General features: G+C 49.4%; 1 protein-coding gene across 4 annotated transcripts in view; it reads left to right on the top strand.

The window, feature by feature from the left end:
• LOC119461699 (uncharacterized) overlaps positions 1–22560 on the top strand; it is a 160443-nt gene that overhangs the window by 54187 nt on the left and 83696 nt on the right. The window contains exon 1 of one of the 4 annotated variants that reach the window (XR_007468235.1): positions 3678–3811. The exons of the other annotated variants lie outside the window; for them this stretch is intronic. The gene's annotated coding sequence lies outside the window, so the exon portion shown is untranslated. Of the gene's footprint in view, positions 1–3677; positions 3812–22560 lie in introns of those variants that run through there. 4 annotated transcript variants of the gene reach the window in all.

Genomic DNA, 22560 nt, shown 5'->3' on the forward strand with positions numbered 1-22560 from the left:
CGTTGCTCGCATCTGTGTGCAGTTCTGTATCGGCATCCGCGTCAAAATGTTCCAGTATAGGAGGAGACTGGATGCGGGTATTGAGCTCGCGAAAGGCATCTTGCTGTTCTTGCCCCCATACAAACGAGAATTCGTCATTCGTAAGCGGAGTGAGTGGTTAAGCGAAGGGCGGAAAATTCTCAACGAAGCGACGGTAGTAGGCGCAAAGCTCCATAATTAAAGCGTCGGGCTTCATGCTTGGTGTCTGTAAATAGGGAACAGCCGTAGTTTTTTTTTTTCGTTGGGGGAGGGGGGGGGATAATATTCCATCGTTACTGACGACGTTCGTTATAGGCGAAGTAGCATTTTCCAGGTTTAAGGCAGAGACCAGCGGTACCATTGATATGAATTATGGTTTAAGTAGTGCGATGTGTTCTTGAAACGTCGTAGAGAAGAATACGACGTCTTCTAAATACTCGAGGCCAGATATGACAGAGTTCATCATTCGGTGAAAAGTGGCGGGCGCAGAACACTAGGCGAAAGGGAGGACCTTAAACTCATACAAGCCGTGCGGCGTAATAAAAGGAGTATTTTCACGGTGGCGCTCATCTGCTTGAATCTGCCAGTAGCCATTGGGAAAATCCATGGATTAAAAATATCAGGCATGTCGGAGACGATCTAAGAAGTCCTCGATGCGGGGCAGTTGACAAACGTCTTAGGTTGTTCCAAATTTCAACAACGCTTGGAAAAAAAGAATACTTAAAACAATTTACAAAAGACTGGAAAGGAACATTATTAAGTGGGTGGGAACGCCGCGTCGCACGCCCAGTGGAATGACTAAAGGAAAACGGTGCTTGAATGCAACTTTTGCCGTGTACAATCTTATGTAGCAAAGCGGTACGTTCAAGTGTGCGTCGATGAGCCAAGGGTTCTATCGATAATGTGCATGCGTGAGATGAGGGCGAAAAGTTGCGGTCATATCGAGCGATAAATGAACCGGATCCCTTTCTTTTGTATGGCTTCAAGCTTACTAATGTCGCGTGCAGTGTAGGGCGCCCATACCACTGAGGCGTACTCTAGTAATGGTCTGCCGAGGGATTTATAAGCTGTTAATTTGCAGTCCTTAGTAGCGCACTTGAGGGTTCGCTTTAAATATCCCAGTTTCCGAAGAGCCCTAGCGCAAATTGTTTCAATATGAAGGTGCCGTTTTAGCTTTTGAGTGAAGGTAACTCCAAGATATTTGAAGGTATTCACAGAATTTAGGTAGGACCGATTGCAACTAACGCTGAAACTTAATGGCTGCTTTTTATTAGTGAAAGTCATTTGTACAGTTTTTTGTTTTAATGCTCACTTGCCATGCGTTGCTCCAACCACAAAAGGACGAAAATACATTGTTAACAACCTCTTGATCTTGTCTATTAGTTACTCTGGTATAGAGCACGCAGTCGTCAGCGTACAATCGCAGTTTCACTGGTGTGTCCCTAATGACCTGTGGGATATCATTAATGTAAATAATGAACAACAGGGGCTCAAGGACCGAGCCCTGCGGTACTCCGGAAGTACTAATGTCGCTCAGATGAATCAGTTTATTTGAAGTGGTTCATTCACCCTGTAATTGAATTCTTCACTGGAAATGTTTTTCGAAATGAGTTTACCTTTTTGTAGTCGCCCAATGTCATAGCGACTTCATGTCATATCCACTTAATTTTAGACCAATGTGAGGGTGGCGGAAAATCGCACTCTTTTAACGACTGTGATATGCCGCTTTCTATATATGAGCAATCAACCAAGTGCATGTGATTCTGGCGGAGGCAATAAGATGCCGAGGCGGGCACAGGGGTAAATGAGCTCTCATGTTTAAATAAAGTGTGTGGCAGTGGAGGGTTATATCACTCAAAAATCCACTTTTCTCGACCATAAGCAACTGTTTAACTAGTGGAGAAATATTTTCACGCTCGAATGTTCATTACGATAAAATGAAATGTATTTTTTTGGCCGCTTGCACAGTGTTCTCACAGGTACATGTCGTTCGTTCATCATCATACGACCAACTTGGGCCAATCACAATCACAATTATTATACTTTGAAACAGTATTATCTCACATTTTTTTCACAACTCAGCTTTTTCCTGTATCTCTTTTGAGTTACATTGCAATCACATCAGTGCGACGAAGTGACAGAACACAGAAATTCGTTACGGCTTACCTAATTGTTCTATATTGAATTCTTTGATATGATACCCGCCGGGGTGGCTCCGTCAGCTAAGGCGTTGCGCTGCTGAGCACGAGGTGGCGGGATCGAATCCCGGCCGCGGCGGCCGCATTTCGATGGAGGCGGAATGCAAAAACGCCCGTGTGCGTGCGTTGTAGTGCACGTTAAAGAACCCCAGGTGGTCAAAATTAACCCGGAGCCCTCCACTACGGCGTGCCTCATAATCAGAACTGGTTTTGGCACGTAAAACCCCAGAAAGAAGATGAATTCTTTGATAACACCAGAAATTAGTTTTCTTTTATATAAGCATTCTATAACTACGTGCACGCCAATCACATCTAAAATGTTCTACAAAGAGAAACAATACGCCTCCACGTCTGCAAATCTTGCTGGCCACCCCGAGGCGAATATAAAAGACGCTGAGTTGGATGTTACTTTCAGTAGGCCCCACCTTGCCCAGATAGCATGATGCGCGTTTGCTTTCTGGTAGTTCTCTTCATTACGTTGCATCTGTCGCTTGCAACAGCTCAAGAAACCAGCGATGTCCCAGACAGCTTCAAGGTAAATATTGACGCAAGAACCGGTCGCACAGGGTGCTGCAGAACGTTCATATTATTTTGAGAGGGTTGACTGCTGGCCGTGTTGGTTCGGCATCTTTCTAGTGATTGGCACAGAAACTTTAGACGAGCCAGACGAGAGAAGAGAGACGCGCAAGCGCGACAGTTTTGCTGTAGTAGGTGTAACGTGACGAGTACGCAGCCAGGAATAAAAAAATACATTTTGCTCAAACTTGCACTTTCTTCTATCGGCTAAAGCGAGAGACAGACAGGGAAAGTTTTTACGACTTTTAGTCCTAGTCGTCGATATCTGTCTTAGCCTTTTTCTTAGTTTCCGAGAAAATAAGGGCTTCATATTATGACAGACAAATAAAGCCCATTTCAATATTTCCTGAGAATGAGAAAATTAATTGAGAATACGAATTATATTGGAAACTCTTTCACGTGTATCACCCGGAGGACCTACTCAGGCGTGGCTGTCAGCTTTCGTGCACAAGCAGAACATTTCGGAAATTGGCAAAATTATCTGCACAACGATTGACTCGCTGGTGAAGAGAACAGACGCGCATTCGCGACCATGCTTCTGGCTGAGACCCGATTTTACTGGCTTTTTTTTTGGTGGAGGATCTGCATGATCTGCAGCTCGACATAATGGGATTTGTTTATATGGTTACAACTCACAAATAGAGCAAATTAGCTTCCATTACAGTGTTTGCTCATTGATTTTCGAGGTAGTTCAGACATGGACAAGTTAAGCATACCGTGCGGGACACTAAGAAAGCTCTCCTTCGGTGTATTCTTTCTCGATTTCACGCAAAAAGCATACTGATTTGCCCATCACAAAACTCTTTCGTTCATGTCGACCTTGTAGAATAATTAATCCACATTCACGTATCATGGTCGTGTACGCAGATATTCCAACACTTCCCTTTCGGCGTCGCCATCTCTGACAGCGACAACGACACCATATACGAATGCCTGACAGCGAAGAGAGTGTGGCTAACACCGGAAGAAAAGAAGGGGGAATATATTTGGCTTTTTGGAGGGCATGGTGGCAATTCAAAGTGAGTTATCTTTCCCCGTGTAGAAGCATAGAGACGTTAATATTGACATTTTCCAGAGAATGTTAACGTCATCACATTGAGATTGTGAGTTAACGGTGATGCAAGTCAGCTATGAGACTATCATTTTCCACCAATTTTCGTGAAATAAATATACGTACAGTTAGTACATGCAATAGCTACGCTATCGATCTCCATAAGATTGCATCCGAGAAAATGCATGCCTCCCTAAAACGTACCTTCCGATTGCGCTATTTCGTTAGTAGGTAGTTCTTCGCTACTATGCTCCCCGACACGCCCTTAAAACATTGTGGGCGCAAAGCTAGAGTGCGATTTAACGAGAATCGGAGAAGGCATGACGAGAATGTCACTTGGAGTCTATATAAAGGTGAATGGGACGTGGAGTATATATATATATATATTATATATATATATATATCGTGGTAGCGTATTACGCAAATATTGTACTATTTAAATTAAATATTTCAAGTTTTTCTTGTGACCCATAATACCTTTTTCGGCAATTTGAACATACTTTTATTTCTCCCGATAATTTTTGTTCACAGATGAACGGCTACCTTCTACGTATTCGAAGGAGACAGCCCTGACACATTCCTTTTCACATTCGACCCAGGTAAGAACCCAGTGTCTGCATAAGCATTTTTTATGTGGTTAGCATTCTAGGGTACTTGACGCATTTTCCGCGGGCTATCTATCTATCTATCTATCTATCTATCTATCTATCTATCTATCTATCTATCTATCTATCTATCTATCTATCTATCTATCTATCTATCTATCTATCTATCTATCTATCCATATATAATCTATCAATGTGTCTATCTATCCATCTATCTATCTATCTATCTACTATGTCTCTAGCCATTTTCCTTCACACTTGGGTCTCTTGGTAGGCCATGCTGGAATTTCTCGTGCCTCGGGATTCTGTGCTGAGAAAATGTTTGAAACCATCTGTCGGATCAACTTAGGTCACGGTGTATGTGCTAACTTCTGTGACTGGATTTGTGCAGTACGCGTGCGCCGCATTACAATAAACGTATTTCACACCAACTTGAGTATCTGGGCAATTGCCAGGGGAGTGTGCCGCTGTATAATGACGAAAAAATATTCTCCTAATTTCTATTATGCTGGGCAGAATCCAATCTACACCGAGCGTAGACTTAACGACTGCGCCAATAGACGGCGAATCGTGTGCAGCGGGAAGCAGCGTGCAATACCAACCTTGCAGCATTAGAGGGACCCGGCTGCATTTCGCCCAGTTCGTTTCGCGATGAGTGTTTTCGACTGGCCGAATGTACCATAAGAAAACCTTCGAAATTTCTCCCGTGCTGAGTAAAACCCCTCCAGCCACGCACCACTGCCGCTCTTGCAAAGTTGAGCCAACCATTGATGCGCGCCGGTGCTCCCATATTCGTCGCTCACACCATTTGCGCTTAGGCAATTTCTTCTTTCGAGGCCCTCCGATTCTCGTTGTTCCACTTCCGGCATTCAAGTTCATTAATTTTTGCTTGTTGCACGCTCGCTCGTTAGAGTAGTAGTGACGTTGCTAAAGCCTAAACCCCCAGAAGTTGGGAGTACACAAGTCCTGCTTGACGACGGAAGCTGAGTGAGGGAGGAGCACGGAGGAGGAGGGTAGCTTGGCGGTACTTCACCTGGTGGCGAAAACGTGTATTGAGCGGCTGGAACAGAATGGAACAAACTTCACACGTGTTCCTCATGGACAGTAGCCCCAAGTTTCAGCAAGCTGCGCCACAAATGCACTGGGTGGGTGCTGCTCTTCAATGCAACTGTCGCGTATACTTGGGTCACTGAGTATGGGCAAGTGGGTGTTCGGCTAGGGACGGAACAATTTTCAGCGTTCGCGTGCTACGCACGGACTTCACGAATGCGCCGCTCTATGACGCAGCGTGTAAAAAAGAGCGGGAGAGGAACTGCCCCCAAGACGGGTTTCTCTCAGCCCTCGTACCGGCGCGCCGTGCGTTTCGGAGGCCACGCGTAGGCATTGCGGTGGCGCTGATCGATGCCCCACTGTTTGTACGGAATCCCACAAGATGAGTCCCATTGCACTACAACATCTGATACATAAGAGTTTCGGCGGTGGTTATACGTTGTGTCACTCTTGATTCAATGCGAAGTGCATTACACTTGACAGTCATCCTGAGATGGTTTGCGACAAATGTTTCCTTTAGGATCGCAGCGCGCTAAATTTTGTACACAATTTTCATTCGTGATGCGCTGAAATATAGGCCAGAGCTGCCTCTATAGAAGAAAAAGAAAGAACGTAACACGCCGAACCAAAGATTTACTATTGAATTTTTTAGAGAGAGAGAGAGGGAGAGAGAGAGAGAGGTTTATTTGAAGAAAGGCAGAGAGGTCGGCTTGAGCGTTAGTTTGCTCTGGCCTGCTACTCAACACTGGGGAAGGGGGGAGGGGATAAAAATAGTGATGAATGATGAAGATAAGATTAGGAGGTGCGTATGTACATGTCCATCCCGTTGAGGTCATACTAGAGCCGTGCATGGAGTCCAGTGGCTTGAAGGAAGGCTATAGTCGCTTCGATGACCACAGCGGCGCTGTTGGCGTCAGGCCAAGGACCTAAGACAATCTCGTCAGACATTGGTCTTTTAGTCACTCGCTGAATAGTAGAAATGAGGCTCTGCCGTTATCGCGCGTGCGCTGGGCATGAGCAAAATGTGTGCTCAAGTGTTTCTGGCACTGGGCAGAGATCGCAGTTGGGACCAGTGTCACTGCAGCCGATGATATGTGTATAACGCCTCGTGAGTGCAACACCAAGACGAATCAGGTGTAGCAACTTTTTATGCTCCTCTTCAGTTTATGAGGCATGCGGAGCTTCATTTCTGGGTCCCATTTGTGCAGTCGCTTGTGTCGTCTATCAGAATTGGTTCAGTACTCAAGTGTTGAGTTCCGCATAACGCACCGAAGCAGAGCATTCGTGTCTGTTCGTGAGAACGCTATGCTTACTTCTGGCGCATTATTTACAGCTATTTTAGCTTCAGCGTCTGCTTGTTCATTTCCTATCACGCCACAGTGTGCAGGTATCCACTGAACGGTGACGTGGTGGCCGCATTTGGTCGCAATGTCAAGAAGCTCTGCGATTTCTAGAGCTAAAATATAATAAGGGCCTTGTCTCATAACGGACTCAATGGCTTGAAGAGCGGGTTTGGCGTCGCAAAATAAAGTCCATATGCGAGGAGGCTCTAGCTCTTCCAAGGAATCGTATTGCCTCGCGGATAGCAACAAGTTCTGCAGCAGTTGAAGTGGTCTTGTGGTCTAATTTAAACCGTCGAGCGATGGACATTTGCGGGATGACAAAGGCTGCGGCGGAGGCACATGGGGTAACAGAGCCATCGGTATGCACTTGAGAAGTACCACTCTATGCTGTAAAAATGTGCGATAAGTAAGTTGCTTAAGGCCAATGGATGAAACACAGGACTTCCTCGTAATCCCAGGGATTTGAAGATTAACAAGCCGTGTAGGCAGGACCCACGGAGGTGCACTAGAAATGCATGGGGAAGAGAATCTAAACGGCAGAATGTTTACATGACGCAATATAGTTCTTGAAAAACTGCAGTTTGGGTGTGTGGCAGGGAGTGCTGATAGGGGATGTTGCCTATGTCGGGTCAACAAGCGTAGGTGCACTCGAAGAGGTTCGCAGAGCATACATACGTTGATGGGACAAGCCCCAGCTTCGGCAATGGTTCCATTCGTTGAGGTGCAGCGTGGTAGGCCCAAGCACTTGCGCAAAACTTGAACTTGTATGCTTTCTAACGTCCGCACACAGCTGGGACTCATGTTCGAGAGCACCGTCATGCTGTATCTTATATAGCCTACGAACAGGGCTTGGCACAATTGAAGAAGAGAGAGTTCCGACAGGCCCCATCTTGCTCCTGCCACCACCCGATGCACAAGGACAAAACTCTTCAGTTTTGACTTCAGTGCAGTGACGGGCCTGGACCAGGATAGTTCACGGTCGATGGTTACACCACGGAACTTGTGGTGTGTTACGTAAGGTATCGATGTTCCTTTAACGATTATCGGATATTTAGTCAGTTGTTTGCACGTGAAGGCAAGGACTTCGCATTTTTCAGTTGAAAGTGTGAGGTGTTGACGTCGCAAGTACGTGGCTGTAATAGGCACTGCACGTTGCAAACGCGCACGCAGTTGTGGACGCGTAGCTCCAGATGCCCATATGCATATGTCGTCGGCATATGCGCTAATCTTTACTGTGTTGGGAAGCTCAGACGCAAGTCCAATCGATGTCACATTGAAGAGAGTCGGACTGAGAACTCCTCCTTGGGGAACACCGCGGTGAATAGTATAGTGACCGGTGTCTCCATCGCTTGTCGACATATATACGGTACGGCCATTGAGATAACTAACGATCCAATTATATAGTCGGCCACCAATGCCTAAATCGTCAAGCGCATCAAGGATTGAGTAATGCCGAACATTGTCATAGGCGCACTTAATGTCAAGGAATACTGCGCCGACTAATCTGCGTCGACTTCTTTCTTGTTCAACATCGGAGATCAAGTTGACCACACCGTCAATCGCAGATCGGCCTCTTCTGAACCCATGCATAAATTGGGGAAAGCAGTTATTGTTTTCTAAGAACCACTCTAATCTAGACAGTACCATCCTTTCCATTACTTTGCCGACGCAGCTGGCTAAGGCGATCGGCCTGTAGGATGAGAGAGAGAGAGAGAGAGAGAGATACAACTTTAATGGTGCCAGGAGGGCGGACGCAGCCTCCCTCTGCCTAGCAGACGGCCGAGATCCCCTGGGTCTCAGCGGCTGCCTCGGCTAACTGGACGGCCCAGACCTGGTCTTGCTGGTCTGAGCTGAGCAGCAGGGTCTCCCACTGCTGCCGGTTTTGAATTTTGCGGCCCTCGAAAGGAGCCGCCTTCGAGCATGCCCATAGAATATGTGGCAGATCCGCCCTACATTTACATAATTTGCATTGATCGTTGAATTGACCTGGATAGAATCTGCTGCAGGCCACCGGGTTTGGGTACATGTTTGTTTGCAGGAGGCGCCAGGCCACCGCCTGTTTCCTGGTTAGCGCGGGATGAGCTGGTGGGTACCGGGCCCTTCCCAGCCGATAGTAATCGGTTATTTCTTTGTAGCTGACCATGCGGTCTCCTCTCGTTCCCGGCTGGGCGGGCTCACTTGCTCGGCGAGTAAGTCCTCGAGCTACGTTGTGAGCCGCCTCGTTGCCGGGGAGAGAGGAGTGCGCGGGTGCCCAAATAATTTGGATCGTCCCGCGATGACGGTCGCTGTTACTATTTAGAATTTTGAGCGCCTCTGGCGAGATGCGTCCTTTCGCGAAATTGTGAACTGCAATTTTTGAGTCGCTTATGATAACTCTCGCTTTCGTGGAGGCCACCGCTAATGCTATGGCGGCTTCCTCCGCAACTTCGGCGTTGTCCGTTCTCACGGTGCCGCTCGCGAAGGGTTCTCCGTCCGCGTTTACCGCTACTACGGACATCCCTTTGCGTTCTCTGTATTCCGCGGCGTCTACGTAGGCCACGCCCTCTACGTCATGGTACTTGCGCTCAATGTGGCGTGCCCTTGCCTCTCGTCGCTCCTTGTGGTGCTCCGGGTGCATGTTCTTGGGCAGTGGAGGAATTTTAAATTCTCTCCTCGCCTCTAGTAGGAATGCTTAGTTTGGTGCCGTGTTGCGCTTCATATCGAATTTGGAGTTTCTGTAGAATGTGTCGCCCCGTTGGGGTTTGTGTGAGTCTTTCGTATTGGGCGGTAGTGTGCGCCTCGATTAGTTCGTCAAGCGTGTTGTGTAGCCCCAACTCTAAGAGTTTGTCATTGGGTGTTGTGACTGGGACACCAATTGCCTGTTTGAATGATCGTCTGATGATGCATTCCATCTTGTTTTTTTCTGCTACACCAAATCGTAGGTACGGTGCCACATAGACGACGCGGCTTATGACGAAGGCCTGCACTAAACGAATTAGGCTGGCCTCCATCATGCCGTAGCGTCTATTGGCAATCCGTTTGATTAGCCTTAGTGTTTGCTGTGCGCTGTTTTCTAGCGCCTTGATGGTACCGAGGTTTCTGCCTTCCGCATGCAACCGGAGTCCTAGGACTTTGATTTGGTCTACGATAGGTATCGGGCCCCCGTTCACTTTGATGTTAATATTCGGTGTTCCTCCGTATTGTTTCCTGGTCGTAGGGTACACCAGCAGGAGTTCGGACTTTTGAGAGGAGCAACTGAGCCCCTTCTCTGCCGCGTAGCGTTCGACGGCCTCCGTGGCCTGTTGGAGGGTTTCCTCGATTTGGCGTTCGCTGCCGCCTGTCACCCACAACGTTATGTCGTCGGCGTACAGGCTGTGGTTGAGGCCGCGGATCTTACTGAGGATTTTCGGCAGGCCGATCATGGCCACGTTGAAGAGAAAGGGGGACAATACCGAGCCTTGCGGCGTTCCCCTACTACCTAGTTTTATGTCACCCGACTTGATGTCTCCTATCGTGATTTGAGCTGTGCGGTTCGAGAGGAAGTCCCGGACGTAGGTGTAGGCCTTGCGACCCACCCCCAGGTCCTGGAGGTTCCCTAGGACCGCTTTGTGCGTAATATTATCGAAGGCCTTGGTGAGGTCCAACCCTAAGATGGCTTTCAGTCCCGTTCCTCTGCCCCGTGCGTCGAGGATTTGATGTTTTATTTGGAGCAGGACGTCCTGCGTGGACAGTTTCGGCCTGAACCCGATCATCGTGAGCGGATACAGACCTCTATCCTCCATGTAGTTGCTTAATCTAGTGAGAACGACGTGCTCCATCAGCTTCCCCACGCACGAGGTTAGAGAAATGGGCCTGAGGTTCTCAATCAGTAATTTCTTCCCGGGTTTGGGGATCATCACTACGTGCGCAGATTTCCACTGCGGCGGTATTGCACCCTGTTCCCAGCACGCGTTCATGTACTTTGTTATTGCCGCGATGGATTCGTCATTTAGGTTGCGGAGAATCTTGTTCGTAATGCCATCCGGGCCCGGTGCCGACTTTGTGCGCAGTCTGAGTATTTCGGCCCTCACCTCGGCCTCCGTGATCTCCTCGTCCAATGCGGGATTTTCCCTGCCCGTGTACGCATTCTGTGGTTCTCGCGTAATGCTTCCTATGTATCTGTTCTGTATGTCGCGAATGAGTTCATCGTCGGTTCCCGCGTAAGTGTGGGTGATCTTGTTGAGATTCTGTTTCTGTGTCGTTTTGCTACCCTCTGGGTCTAAGAGACATCGGAGGAAGTTCCACGTTTTGCCCAGTCCGAGCTGGCCCTCCATGCTGTTGCATGTAGACTCCCATTGCTGTCGGTCCAAGCGGTTCGCGTGATCTTCAATCTCCCTGTCTAAACGTGCTATTCGCCGCCGCAGGGTCCTATTCAGCCTCTGGCGCCTCCACCGTCTCTGTAGGCTACTGCGCGCCTCCCACAGGTGGAGGAGTTTGCTGTCGGCTGCTTCGAGCCCTGCTTCCTCGGGAATTTCTCGAGTAGCCTGCTTTACCGCCTTGTGTATCTGTTGTGTCCATTTATCAATGTCCGTAATAATTTCTTCGCAATCGATGTCTGCCATTGTGTTGTTGTGTTCTTGTGCCTGTCTGAATATATCCCAATCCACCATCGTCAATTTCTTACCCTTCTTTTTTGTGGGTCCCGTGTGTATTGTTGTGGCTATAATGAAGTGGTCACTGCCCAAATCATCTTGTGTGTTTGCCCACTTGGGTCCCTGTGTATTCTTTGTGAACGTGAGGTCAGGTGTGGTGTCCACGCTTACGCTGTTACCCGTGCGCGTGGGTTGTTGAGGATCCGTAATAAGTGTGAGCCCCTCCTGCTGTACGTCTATCCAGAGATTCCGTCCTTTGACGGTTCCTCTGCGATAGCCCCACGCGGGGTGCGGCGCGTTAAAGTCCCCTATTACTACCACTGTGTTTCGCTTTGCTATGTCAAGGGTTTTTCGGAACAGGGGCCCGAACCTACTTGTGTGTCTTGGAGAGCTATAGACGTTTAGGACAAAGAGGCTGGCGTCATTCTTGCATGCCGGTATTATTTCTAAGAGGACGTGCTCTACGTTTGATATCGCGGTTTCGTGTTGCATCACTGCTAAGTTTCTTTTGACTAGGGTTACAACGAGTGCTTTCTCGCCAGAGGCTCCGTAGGATTTGTACCCTGATAATTTTGCCGGTCCCATAGTTTCTTGCAGGGCTATGACATCTGGGGTTTCTTTTCCTGAGAGGAACTGCTGCAGGTTTCCCCGTTTCCGGCGAAACCCTCGGCAGTTCCATTGCCAGATCAGATATTCAGTGCTATTTTTATTCGGGGCCATGTTGCTAATTGATGGCCCCCCCGGTGGCCATACTGCTGTCCGCTACGGTGGGTCTCTGGTATGGTTTCACATTCTTTATAGGCCCCACCGGTGCGGGCCGATTTTCTGCCAGGGTGTTCTCTAATGCTGTAGTTCGGATTTCGAATCTTCCCATTCTGTTTTCAATTGCTTCCATGCGCTGTCCTAGTCGTTCCATCTGCGTATTGAGCATTTCGAATTGTTTCTTCATTAAGTCTGCTAGACTCGAGATTGGTTCGTCCTTAGTCTGGTGCTGTTCTTCCGCCTTCCGCTTATGCGGCGGGGCCGGTGCCGGTGCTGGTGCCGGTGCCGGTGCCGGCGCTGGTGCCGGTGCCGGTGCCGGAGCGCTTACCTGCATAGGTGTGGGGTTAGTCGTGACTGCCCTACCGCTGACGGATGGAGTACGGCTCCGATCTCGTGTCTTTTCTGCTTCTAGCTGTGCTATTTTAGCTCGAAGGCCTCTATTCTCCTGTAGTACCTGAGCTAACGTTGCCTGAATTTGAGCTAATTGTTGCTCTAGGGTGGATCTGCCACAATCCAGTTGTTGTTGGGCGGGCGGAGAGACCCTGTCTGCCCAGCTCACCTTGCTTTGGTCTTGCTGCTGCGGGCCAGGTCCCTGCTGCTGCCGCTGCCGTGGTGTTGCCGCTGCCGACCCGGAACGAGTCCTTGACCTGGACGGCGTCCGGGATCTCGATCGCCTACCGCCGTCACCGCCGCCCTGGGGCAGCCTCGGGTAGGAGCGGGAGCGGCTCCTGCTGCTGCCGCCGCCTCTGCCGTTTCCGCCGGCGTCAGTGCTGTTGGGGTTCGGCCGCTCTCTCGAGCGGCTCGTCCGGTCTTCGGCGCTGAGTCTCTGCTGCTCTTGCCGGGTTCTCTCCCACTGTCGTTTCTTTAGTAGATAGGGAGTCCTGAAGATTTCCGTGCACTTCTTGTCTCCCGTGATGTGTTGCTTGCCGCATAATTTGCAGCTCGGTGTACATTGGTGTTCTTCCGTTGGGTTCGGTATGCCACATCCGCGGCATTTCTTGTTGTTTGGATTGGGGCACACGTCCAACCTGTGGCCGATGCGCCCGCACTGTTCGCACACTTCGTGTTTCTTCTTGTGTAGTAGGCAGCGGTATTCAGCGCCACGGTAGTACACGTAGTGGGGGACGTGTGTCCCTTCGAATACTATAACGATTGAGTTTGTGCGGCCCATTCTTCTCGCGTGTAGTATCGTAGGGTTTCGGTCGGTGACCAGGCTCTTCTCGATGACTTCTTGGCTTTCATTCTCGGGTACTCCGTGGATAACCCCTTTCGAAGTATCCTCCGGCGCCGTTATGTACGCTGCTGCGGCATAGGTCTGGTTTCCGATCCGTATTTCTTCAAGTTTGCTGTACTTGATGGCGTTGTCTTTGACTGGGGTGCTCATCGTTAGTGTATTCTGTCGTGCGTTGATTCTAAGCGTATCGTCTCTCGCTGCTTCATGAGTCAAGTCGGCCCCAAGGAGCACGCCGTCCCTTACGACAACGGTGTGGAGTCGCGCCGCATCGAATCCGCCGCGCGGGCGGATGACGATCTTAAAGTCATCGTGCGGCAGTTGCGGTTGCTTCGGCGCCGTCGGTGGTTGGCGTATGCGCACATCGCTCTTGTATTGCGCCGTGATGGCCGGTTTTTTTACTTGTCTCTCGCCTTGTTCATTGTTGAGTTTCCCGCTCCTGTGTCTCTTCTCGTGAGCCGCTATCCAGCCTGGATCTTGCATTACTTCGGGGGTGATGTCCTCGCCCTCCACCTCTATGACATCCATATCGAGCTGCGGTTGGAGTGCTGGGGTGTCACCTCGCCGGGGCTAACCTCGACGCTCGCCGGGGCCGGCGGGGTCAGAGGTCGTACTAAGCCGAAACAGGCATAGGCGTGGACGTCGCACAAAACGTTGAAAAAAGTGATCCACTTGCCAAATTTTGGCCCCACGTGGTCCTGGGATGTTTCGATGTTCGTTGTCGTAGAAGTTTCACTCGTTCCTTGCGAATTTCCGTTAATTTCATGAAAATTCTGCGGAGCGCACTCAGGGTTCCACACAAGAGCCGCTTCGTCGTCGTCTCTTCCCCTAGTAAAAGAGTAGGATGAAAGTTCATTAGGGCTCTTCCCTGGTTTGAGCAGTGCAATAATGCGGCTGCACTTCCAATTGGCAGGAATATTTCCCGATTCCCACGAGATGTTATAATAGGACAACAGGATTGTCGTGCTTCTGTGCCAAGATGACGGAGTGCAGCGTACGTGATTCCGTCTGGACCTAGAGCCGATGAGCCTCGGGAGACTGAAATTGCAGCGTGAAGTTCTTGCACCGTAAAAGGCACCTCGAGACGCTCATCAGGTGACGGGGGCGCTATGGTGGTAAGAGCTTCAATTGTGGTATTAGAGATAGCCACCACAAGTTTACATTAGTCATTGGACACCTCCAATTCACTCCGGCCTTCATGTAGAGCCACGGCAGGGAATAGGTGGCTATGTTGTGGACTCGTCTGCAGACTTCGTACTACCCGCCAGATCTTACATAAAGGCTGTCTTGGGTCCACAGAGCCGCAGAACATCCGCCACCGCTGCCTGTCAAGCTTGTCGACTGTCTAAGAACGTGTCGTGGCGCTCGGCGACTGACTGAAAGGTCTGACGGAGACTTCGTTCTTCTGTATCGTCGTTCTGCGCGGCGGCGGATTGCACGAAGGGCCTCGTATTGTGAATCGATCGCTGATCTGCGCATCGGTATGTTAACTTGTTTCGTTTTGTCACGCAGACAAGTAGAATTGATGTCCTCAACCTCGGATGGTGTAGGCGGGCACTGACATCTGGTTTTGACAGATGCGTTAAATAAAGTCCAGTCGGTTTGGTGTGTGCATCGTGAGGCTGAGCGGCGGAACCAGCTAAATTGAACGTATGTTGGGAGGTGGTCACTTCCATGAGTTTCTACATTCGTGGACCAACATGCAGATGACAGAAGGCTTCTGGACACAAAAGTAAGGTCAAGACAGCTGCTGTAAGAAGTTCCACGAATGAATGTAGGTGAGCCGTCGTTGAGCACACTTAGTCCCTGATTACACATGAAGTCGGCCAAATATCTGCCACGACAGTTCACTGCAGCGCTACCCCATATGGGATGATGTGCGTTAAAGTCACCAATCACAACGTGCGCACCTCGTGCGGTTTAAAGCACAGACGTCAGGTAGGAGCAGTCAATCGTCACTCTTGGATGGATGTATCCACCAATTACAAAGAACGTTCGCCTTTTGTGTGTTATAGTCAGGCATACGGAATCATTGGTAGTATGCGGCGTGATCTCATGTCTAAAGTACGTCAGATCGCGGCGTATACAAACTAGTACTTTGCTTACACGTTGGTCGCCGCGAGACCATTCCTGGATATACCCAGAGATACGGAACGTGGAATCCATGTTTGGCTCGCATATAACAATAACTGGAAATCGGTACTTAACCAAACGCTGTCTGAAATTCTGTCTGGCGTTCCATTGCATAACAAGCGACTGACGTATGCGTTCCTCAAACATCAATGCCATATTCGCTTATTGAAAAACCACTAGAAGTGGCTCCAACACCTCAAGTAACTGTACAGCAGCCTTAGCAGGCGGGCTGTTGAGGTTGCCAAGGACCCATCATCGCATCGAACCCATCAAATGTTTTATCACAGCCTTGACGTTAACATCATCCGTCTTATGATTTTCTTCATTGCAAGCAGCAGCACTGTGCAACGGAGGCGTACAAGTGGGTCTCGATGGTAACGATAGCCATTCTGCCTCCGATGTATTCGGGGCTAATGACTGGTGACCTTGCACTTTCGCGTTCTGTAAGGGCATTGAAGTACGCCTGTCTTCATTTTTGGCCGGCAAGATCGGGCAAGGAGGTGATGAAGACTGTACTTTGGGTGTTGGTTTTTCTGCTTGATGAACACTGCTGCTTCGTTGGCGTCGGTGTCGTGAACGACGCCTACGGCGCTGGACAGCCGTTGCAGCTTCTCTGTGTGTGGAACGGTCTCTAACCATCTTCTTCATAATACTTATTTCGTGCCTCATGTTGCGACATTCCTTTGATGTAGCATCATGGGCGCCCGAACAGTTTGGACATTTTGCAGCAACGCTGCAGTTATCAGCTTCGTGAGATCCACCGCATCGTTTGCATGTTACCACACCTTTGAAAACTGCACTTACATGCCCGAATTTTAAGCATTTATGACATTGTAGATGCCTCGGTACGTAAGGACGTACCGAATGCCTCACGTATCCAACCTTGACATGTGTAGGCAAGTCTCCGACTGAAACACTACTTTCACACATCTGGACCGTCCAAAGCGGTGAAAGCCAAGTACAGGAGCCGACAATGAGAGCAATTTTACAAGGCTGGAGTCAGTAATGTCTTCGTCCACATCGTAGATGACGCCCGTTGTAGTTTCCTTGTCATACGCGGAAAATGCGCGGACCGGAATGTTTCCCAACTGACCAATTGCTTTTAGTGTGTCCAGTATGGTCTTTGTATTGACTTCCAGAGACAGGATGTTCTTTTGAGCATTTATACGTATCTCTTCAACTTGCCCAGGGGCGACAAGTTCAAAATACTCCGTCAAGCTCTGCCTATTCAGAGAGTTCAAGATGTCTGTCGTCGATGTTGGTACATACGAGAATGTGTATGACGGCATGCCACTCTCCTTTTTCGGTGGCTGTCGACCGGTCAGTGATGTCCTTCTGATCTTCTTCTTCAAACGGCGGCTTGAGACGACGGTGAAGTCGCTATCCGAGCCCATATCTTCAGCGGAATAGCCATCGGAAGTATCAATGTCGACGACGCTGGGGCCGAAGCGGTTACTCGCATCGGAGGCACAACGATGTGGTCGTCCAGGGCCCAATTGCTGGGAGGGGTTTTTATCCCCCATCCTAAGGGAAAACATCCCCCAGTGTTCTTGTCTCTGATTGCAGAAATCACGAGAAAATCCCAGGGATACACTGAGAGATCGGAGCTGAGGCAGATCGCTTCGATCCCTTTTTCTTCCTCGCATTTTATTGCGATAGCAATTATATTGTTACGCGACAGTGCACATACCACAGACGGCAACAGTGGCGCCATTGGCGACGCGTACGGCTCGAGTGACGGCAGGCGTAAGAACTTTTTTGAGGCGACGACATAGGTTAGCGCTCATTATAGACACTTGGGCTCCTGTATCAATCAATGCCGTCAACGGGACACCATCTACATCTACTTCAATTAGGTTCGTGTTCGTGAGGAGCGTCAACGGAGGATTTGGACAGGACGAACGTGATGCAGCAATATGGACACTTCAACCGGATTTCTGCCGTCGGCGTCGCCGTCGCCGTAAGGTTCCGTATAGTAAAATCTTCGCCGCGCGCCGTATGCCCCAGCGGAAGCGTGCGGGGACGCGAGCTATCACGGAGAGCGAATGAACTCAATCTCCCACGCGCAAGCAAGGAAGCGGAAAGCCAGCGCCGGAGGGAGCAGGGGGGGGGGGGGGGGGCACTTCTCTGCCAACAACCGCGCTCGTCACTCGTCCGCACAGTCTCTTATCTCTCCCACGCGCAGGCAAGGAAGCGGGAAGCCAGCGCCGGTGGGAGCAGGGGGGGGGGGGAGGGGGGCCTACTTCTACGCTGCCAACAACCGCGCTCGTCGTTCGTTCGACCGCACCGTGTCTTATCTCCACATGGCTCTGACCTTTATGCGCCGTGCATTCGCCGCTCAGTTTCCGTTGAAGCAATAGGCCGCACGTACCTTCGCCCGCTGCGCGGCGTATGCACTCGCTGCCAGCGTTTTGACAGTCGTTGGCTGCAGTCATTCAGTGTGATCTATTCATGTTTGTTTGTGCGCGCTCACACCACGCTTGTTCATTCAGTTAGTAATAGTCGGGCCACATTTTCCAACGCACACTACACATGCAATGCTGCCCAGATCGGCAGTGCAGCACTACAGCTGTCCCTTCGCACGCGCTGCCCACGGTAAGCGCTTCTCATCAACACCACCGTTTCACACGCGCCTTCTCGTGGTCATCGAGTCTCTCTTCATGTCGCTCTACTTATGCCGCAGCACACCTGCTTACTTAATCAGCTCATGTTTACTACAATTCATATTGCTACCAAGGCCGCTCACCTTACTTCGTATGACATTGCTGTGTTGCTATCGCATTCATTGCTTCGCCCTTAGGGCGAAACTATGACATTTTTTTAGATGCCTTTGTGTTTGGGTGCATGAAGAAAGTGTGAAAAAATAAACATTCACTGCCGATAATGATCTTCCCATTGCTATATTTTAGCGCAGCTCTATACGTGTTTTTATTTCGCGATATATTCAGGAATCGCGACATATTGAGGCACCGAAGCCACGGGCAGAGCGGCTAGGTGCGGCGGTATATATATAGACCAGCGACACAGATGCTGATTCCCGGCAGCTGCAGCTTATGGAACCATAATCATTACCGGTAAATGCTTGCGGCAATCTCTGTGCGCGAATGCTTGATTTCTGTTTTTCCAGACACGAGCTCCGCCTCCGAGTAACACCCTTGTTTCTTGCGCAGCAACTTCCGGATTGTCACAGAGGTGGGACGAAATTAAAAATAAATCATAAAAAAACTAAATAAAACAGGTAGATATTGAAGGTTCTTCTAATGGTTGATGATAGACATGACATCAGAGCACAGGTTTAGTAGAATAAAGATCTAATTCTAAAGAAAAAATTAGAAAATCTAAAGAAAAAATTAGAAACAATTAAGGCAAATCTAATTGCCATACACCAAAGCACACAGTCGTACACTTTAGACAACCACCGCATCAGTACAGGTTCCCGTGAAACTCCAAGACTAGACGTGACATCATCGGTGACATCACAAACCACGGGGACCCGCTCAATACTAATTAAAATAAATACAACCTCATCAGAGCTCCACACCATGCACCTGACACAGAGTGAACGCCTGCCTCAAACAGCGGAGGTGTGACGTCACTCCCTCTTCCCTCCTCCTGATCTCCCGGCGCGCGCCTGCTCCGTTGCTCTCGCACGCGCGCCAGCTGCATGCCGGCGCTGGTTACATGCTCTCACGTCCGCGCCGGAGGGGCGAGCAAGGTGCACTTCGTGCGCCGTCTAGTAGGCGTCGCGCCCTCCTCGCCCTCCTTCGCCCCCTGGTCCACTCCTCTGTGTGTGGCAGTTTCCCGCCAGTTCCGTTCGCTCACTCCTCTGAGTTCGGCTTCCCGCCCTACACCACGGTACACAAATACCGAGGTGCGAGTGCCACTAGCAGACACGTAAGCCAAGGATTAGGGTCGTTTATAATTTTTTCCTTTGGACGGCCGGCGGAGCCCCAGCCGCGATGAGAATGATGATGATGATTTAATGGCATACTCTTTGAAACGGGGCAGTGACAAATAGTCACCTAGCCTGCTAACGATGGCGCTCACGTACGCGGATGCGCGCACGTGAGCGCCGTATGGTGTGTTTCAAGGTGGCTTCCTCCGTTTTCTTCCTCGCTCATCTAGAGAGACCACTCGCAGCTGCGTGAGTGAATATCTCACGTGTTGCTTTTCCTGAAAGTAGCAAAGTGGCGCTGACCGAGATAGGCCTACTGACGTTCACCAAGCTTCATTCTCTGAGGCTAGAGCGTACTAGAATCGGGAGTGAGTCCAGTGGGCGCCATAGCAAGCGCCGAGGGTGATGCAAAAAAACGTTGAAATTGCGGAGGCGCTGCCGTCGCCTTGCCCTTATACCCCGGCCAATAAACTTTGGGTCCGGCTGTTTCGCCAGCGCCCATTAGCTGAAGCGAGCTCACGGGCTGAGTAGCTGTCGTCTGTTGCGTCGTTTGTATTCTTTCCGTCGCCCTTTTTGCATTTGATTTACTACAGATCAGTGGGCAATAATATCACTGTTGCCGCCACTGGGTATCAAAAGTAGATGCAGCAGATCTAAATCCCTGTCAAAGCTACATGTAGCTGCGGTAAGGTCTCCGACGCGACAAGCGTCCGGCCTGCGCGCGGGGCCGTTCATCGCGGGAGCCCGCGTTGGACCCACTCCCCCAATCTAGTACACTCTACTAATGCCATGCTATGCGCACCTTGTGCCTCGGCCACGTGCCCCGTGCCCTTGCCCCAGCTGCGAGACGGAGCTTTGTACCTCACGACCCACGTGTGCAACCCAGGATGGCTGAGCAAACGCTAGAAATAAGCGAAGCAACTGCACATGAGGGGAATGAGCAGGGGAGGGAAGAAATGAACGTGGAAACAGCCTTCTACGCAAACAGTGAACGAACGATCGAGACTCACGACATATGGCAGCATGTAGGTAGGAGAACAAAACCGGCAAATAAGGAAAGCCTTGAAGCAGGAGCCAGCCATACTGGCAGTGAACAGCCTGCAAGTCAAGCAGGGAAGAGCAAAACGCGCAAGCCCCAAGGAATTACGCGATCGACGGTGCCAACAGGGAAAAGTACAGGCCGCCACCACTGCCTAAAGAAGACCGAAGAGCCATCTATCGACCTCAACCCGGACTGCAACTTTCAAAGTGGTCAGCAAGAGCAATCATCAGTGCCTTGGCCAGGGCGAGCAACATAACCGAAGCATTCCAAACAAAAGTTAAAACACAACGGCAATGGACCCAAAATATAATCATAGCGAACACTCTGCACAACGACGTCGCTTTTGAAATCCTACCAAACAATAAAACTATACAGTTGGACGCCTTCCCCCTATATGTGAGGAATTAACGATTACAACAGCAGCGGATCTTCGAAGAAACGCACAACACCTGGACCCGATGGTATTCCTTATGAGGTTTTCAAGAACATGGAAGGAGCAGCTCTCGACGCACTTCTTCAGGCTATTAATAAAGTCTGGGAGACTGGAAACGTTCCACCTGACTGGAAGCATTCCATTGTTGTCCCGATCCCGAAACCAGGAAAGTCTCCAAATAACCTGCAGTCTTTACGCCCAATTTCGCTAACCTCAACTGTCTGCAAGCTCGCTGAAAAGATGCTGGCCACACGTGTTTCCTGGTGGCTTGAACGCCATGATAAATATCATCCTGCTCAAATTGGCTTCCGTTCTTACTTGGGAACTGAAGACGGTCTTTCTATCTTATCAGACGATGTTTTACAGATTTCACCGCACAGCCACGCTGTGCGCACGGTAGTAGCAACTGACATAACGAAAGCTTATGACAATATAGACCATGAAATCATTATTGCCAACCTCATCGACCTGGGACTTCCACCGCGGGTCCTAAGATTTATCTACTCATTTCTTCAGAATCGCACATTTGCGATTAGAGTAGACGGGAGGCAAGAAGGATACTTCACATCGAACAGAGGAGTCCCACAAGGTTCGGTTTTAGCTCCTCTTCTCTTCAACGTTGCTCTAATACCTCTAGCCTGGCAACTACACCAGATTCCAGACGTGAAGTTTTTAATCTATGCGGATGACGTCACTTTGTGGTCCGCACATGAAGATGTATCTCGACAAACTCAACAGCTTCAAGAAGCCCTTGATGTTCTGCACAACTACGCTCGGAAAGCAGGGTTGGACATTTCCGCCCAAAAATCAAGCTATGTTGTGGTGGCCAACAAGAAAGGACGCACAAGAATCACGCAGCGCCCCTTTACATTTAAACTCGGCGCAGTGACAATCCCTGAGGCTTCGGAGGTCCACAAGAAATTAAATACTGTAACACAAGAAATTAAATACTGTTCACACTCGAGAGGGAAACAGCGCGAAAAAACACGACAAGAAGGGAGACACACACCAGCGCTTCTTGTTCCTTCTTGTCTTGTGTTTTTTTGCGCTGTTTCCCTCTCGAGTATGCACCGGCTAGCCCAAGCCTCTACTGTCTTGAAATACTGTGCAGTTCTTGACTTATGCCAGGGAGGTAAGCTGCTTTTACAGCACAAATGTTTTAGAAGTTTACCTCTGAAAAACACGATTCAGGTGTTTTGTATATATATACATGAAGTCATTTGTTTCCAGTTTACTTGTTATTTTGCCTACTCACAGGCAGCCGTAAACCCTTCTGTGAGTGTTTACTGGGTGTGTGAAGCATTTTACTGTAAGGTATCCAGTGGTCCTCATTTTTGTATTTATGCATGCGAGCCAAGAGTTCATGTGTTCAAAGTTAGTTACAAGGGTATGCTTAAGGTCTGCCTTTGAGTCACTTGACTGTTGTTTTTACAAAATATATTTTTTTCTGCTGTAATTGTGAAATATAATTCTTTCTGCTGTAATAAACTTCAAGTTGAGTGAGCATTCGTTTGTATTCTTGTCTTAATTCAGCGTTCGCATCTCTGTTTGAGCTGCTGTTTGTCAAGTCTGTACATACACCAAATTGCCAAAGTGCTCGTAAAATTGTGACA

This window comes from Dermacentor silvarum, chromosome 8 (genome assembly GCF_013339745.2).
Source record: "Dermacentor silvarum isolate Dsil-2018 chromosome 8, BIME_Dsil_1.4, whole genome shotgun sequence".
Taxonomy (NCBI): domain Eukaryota; kingdom Metazoa; phylum Arthropoda; class Arachnida; order Ixodida; family Ixodidae; genus Dermacentor; species Dermacentor silvarum.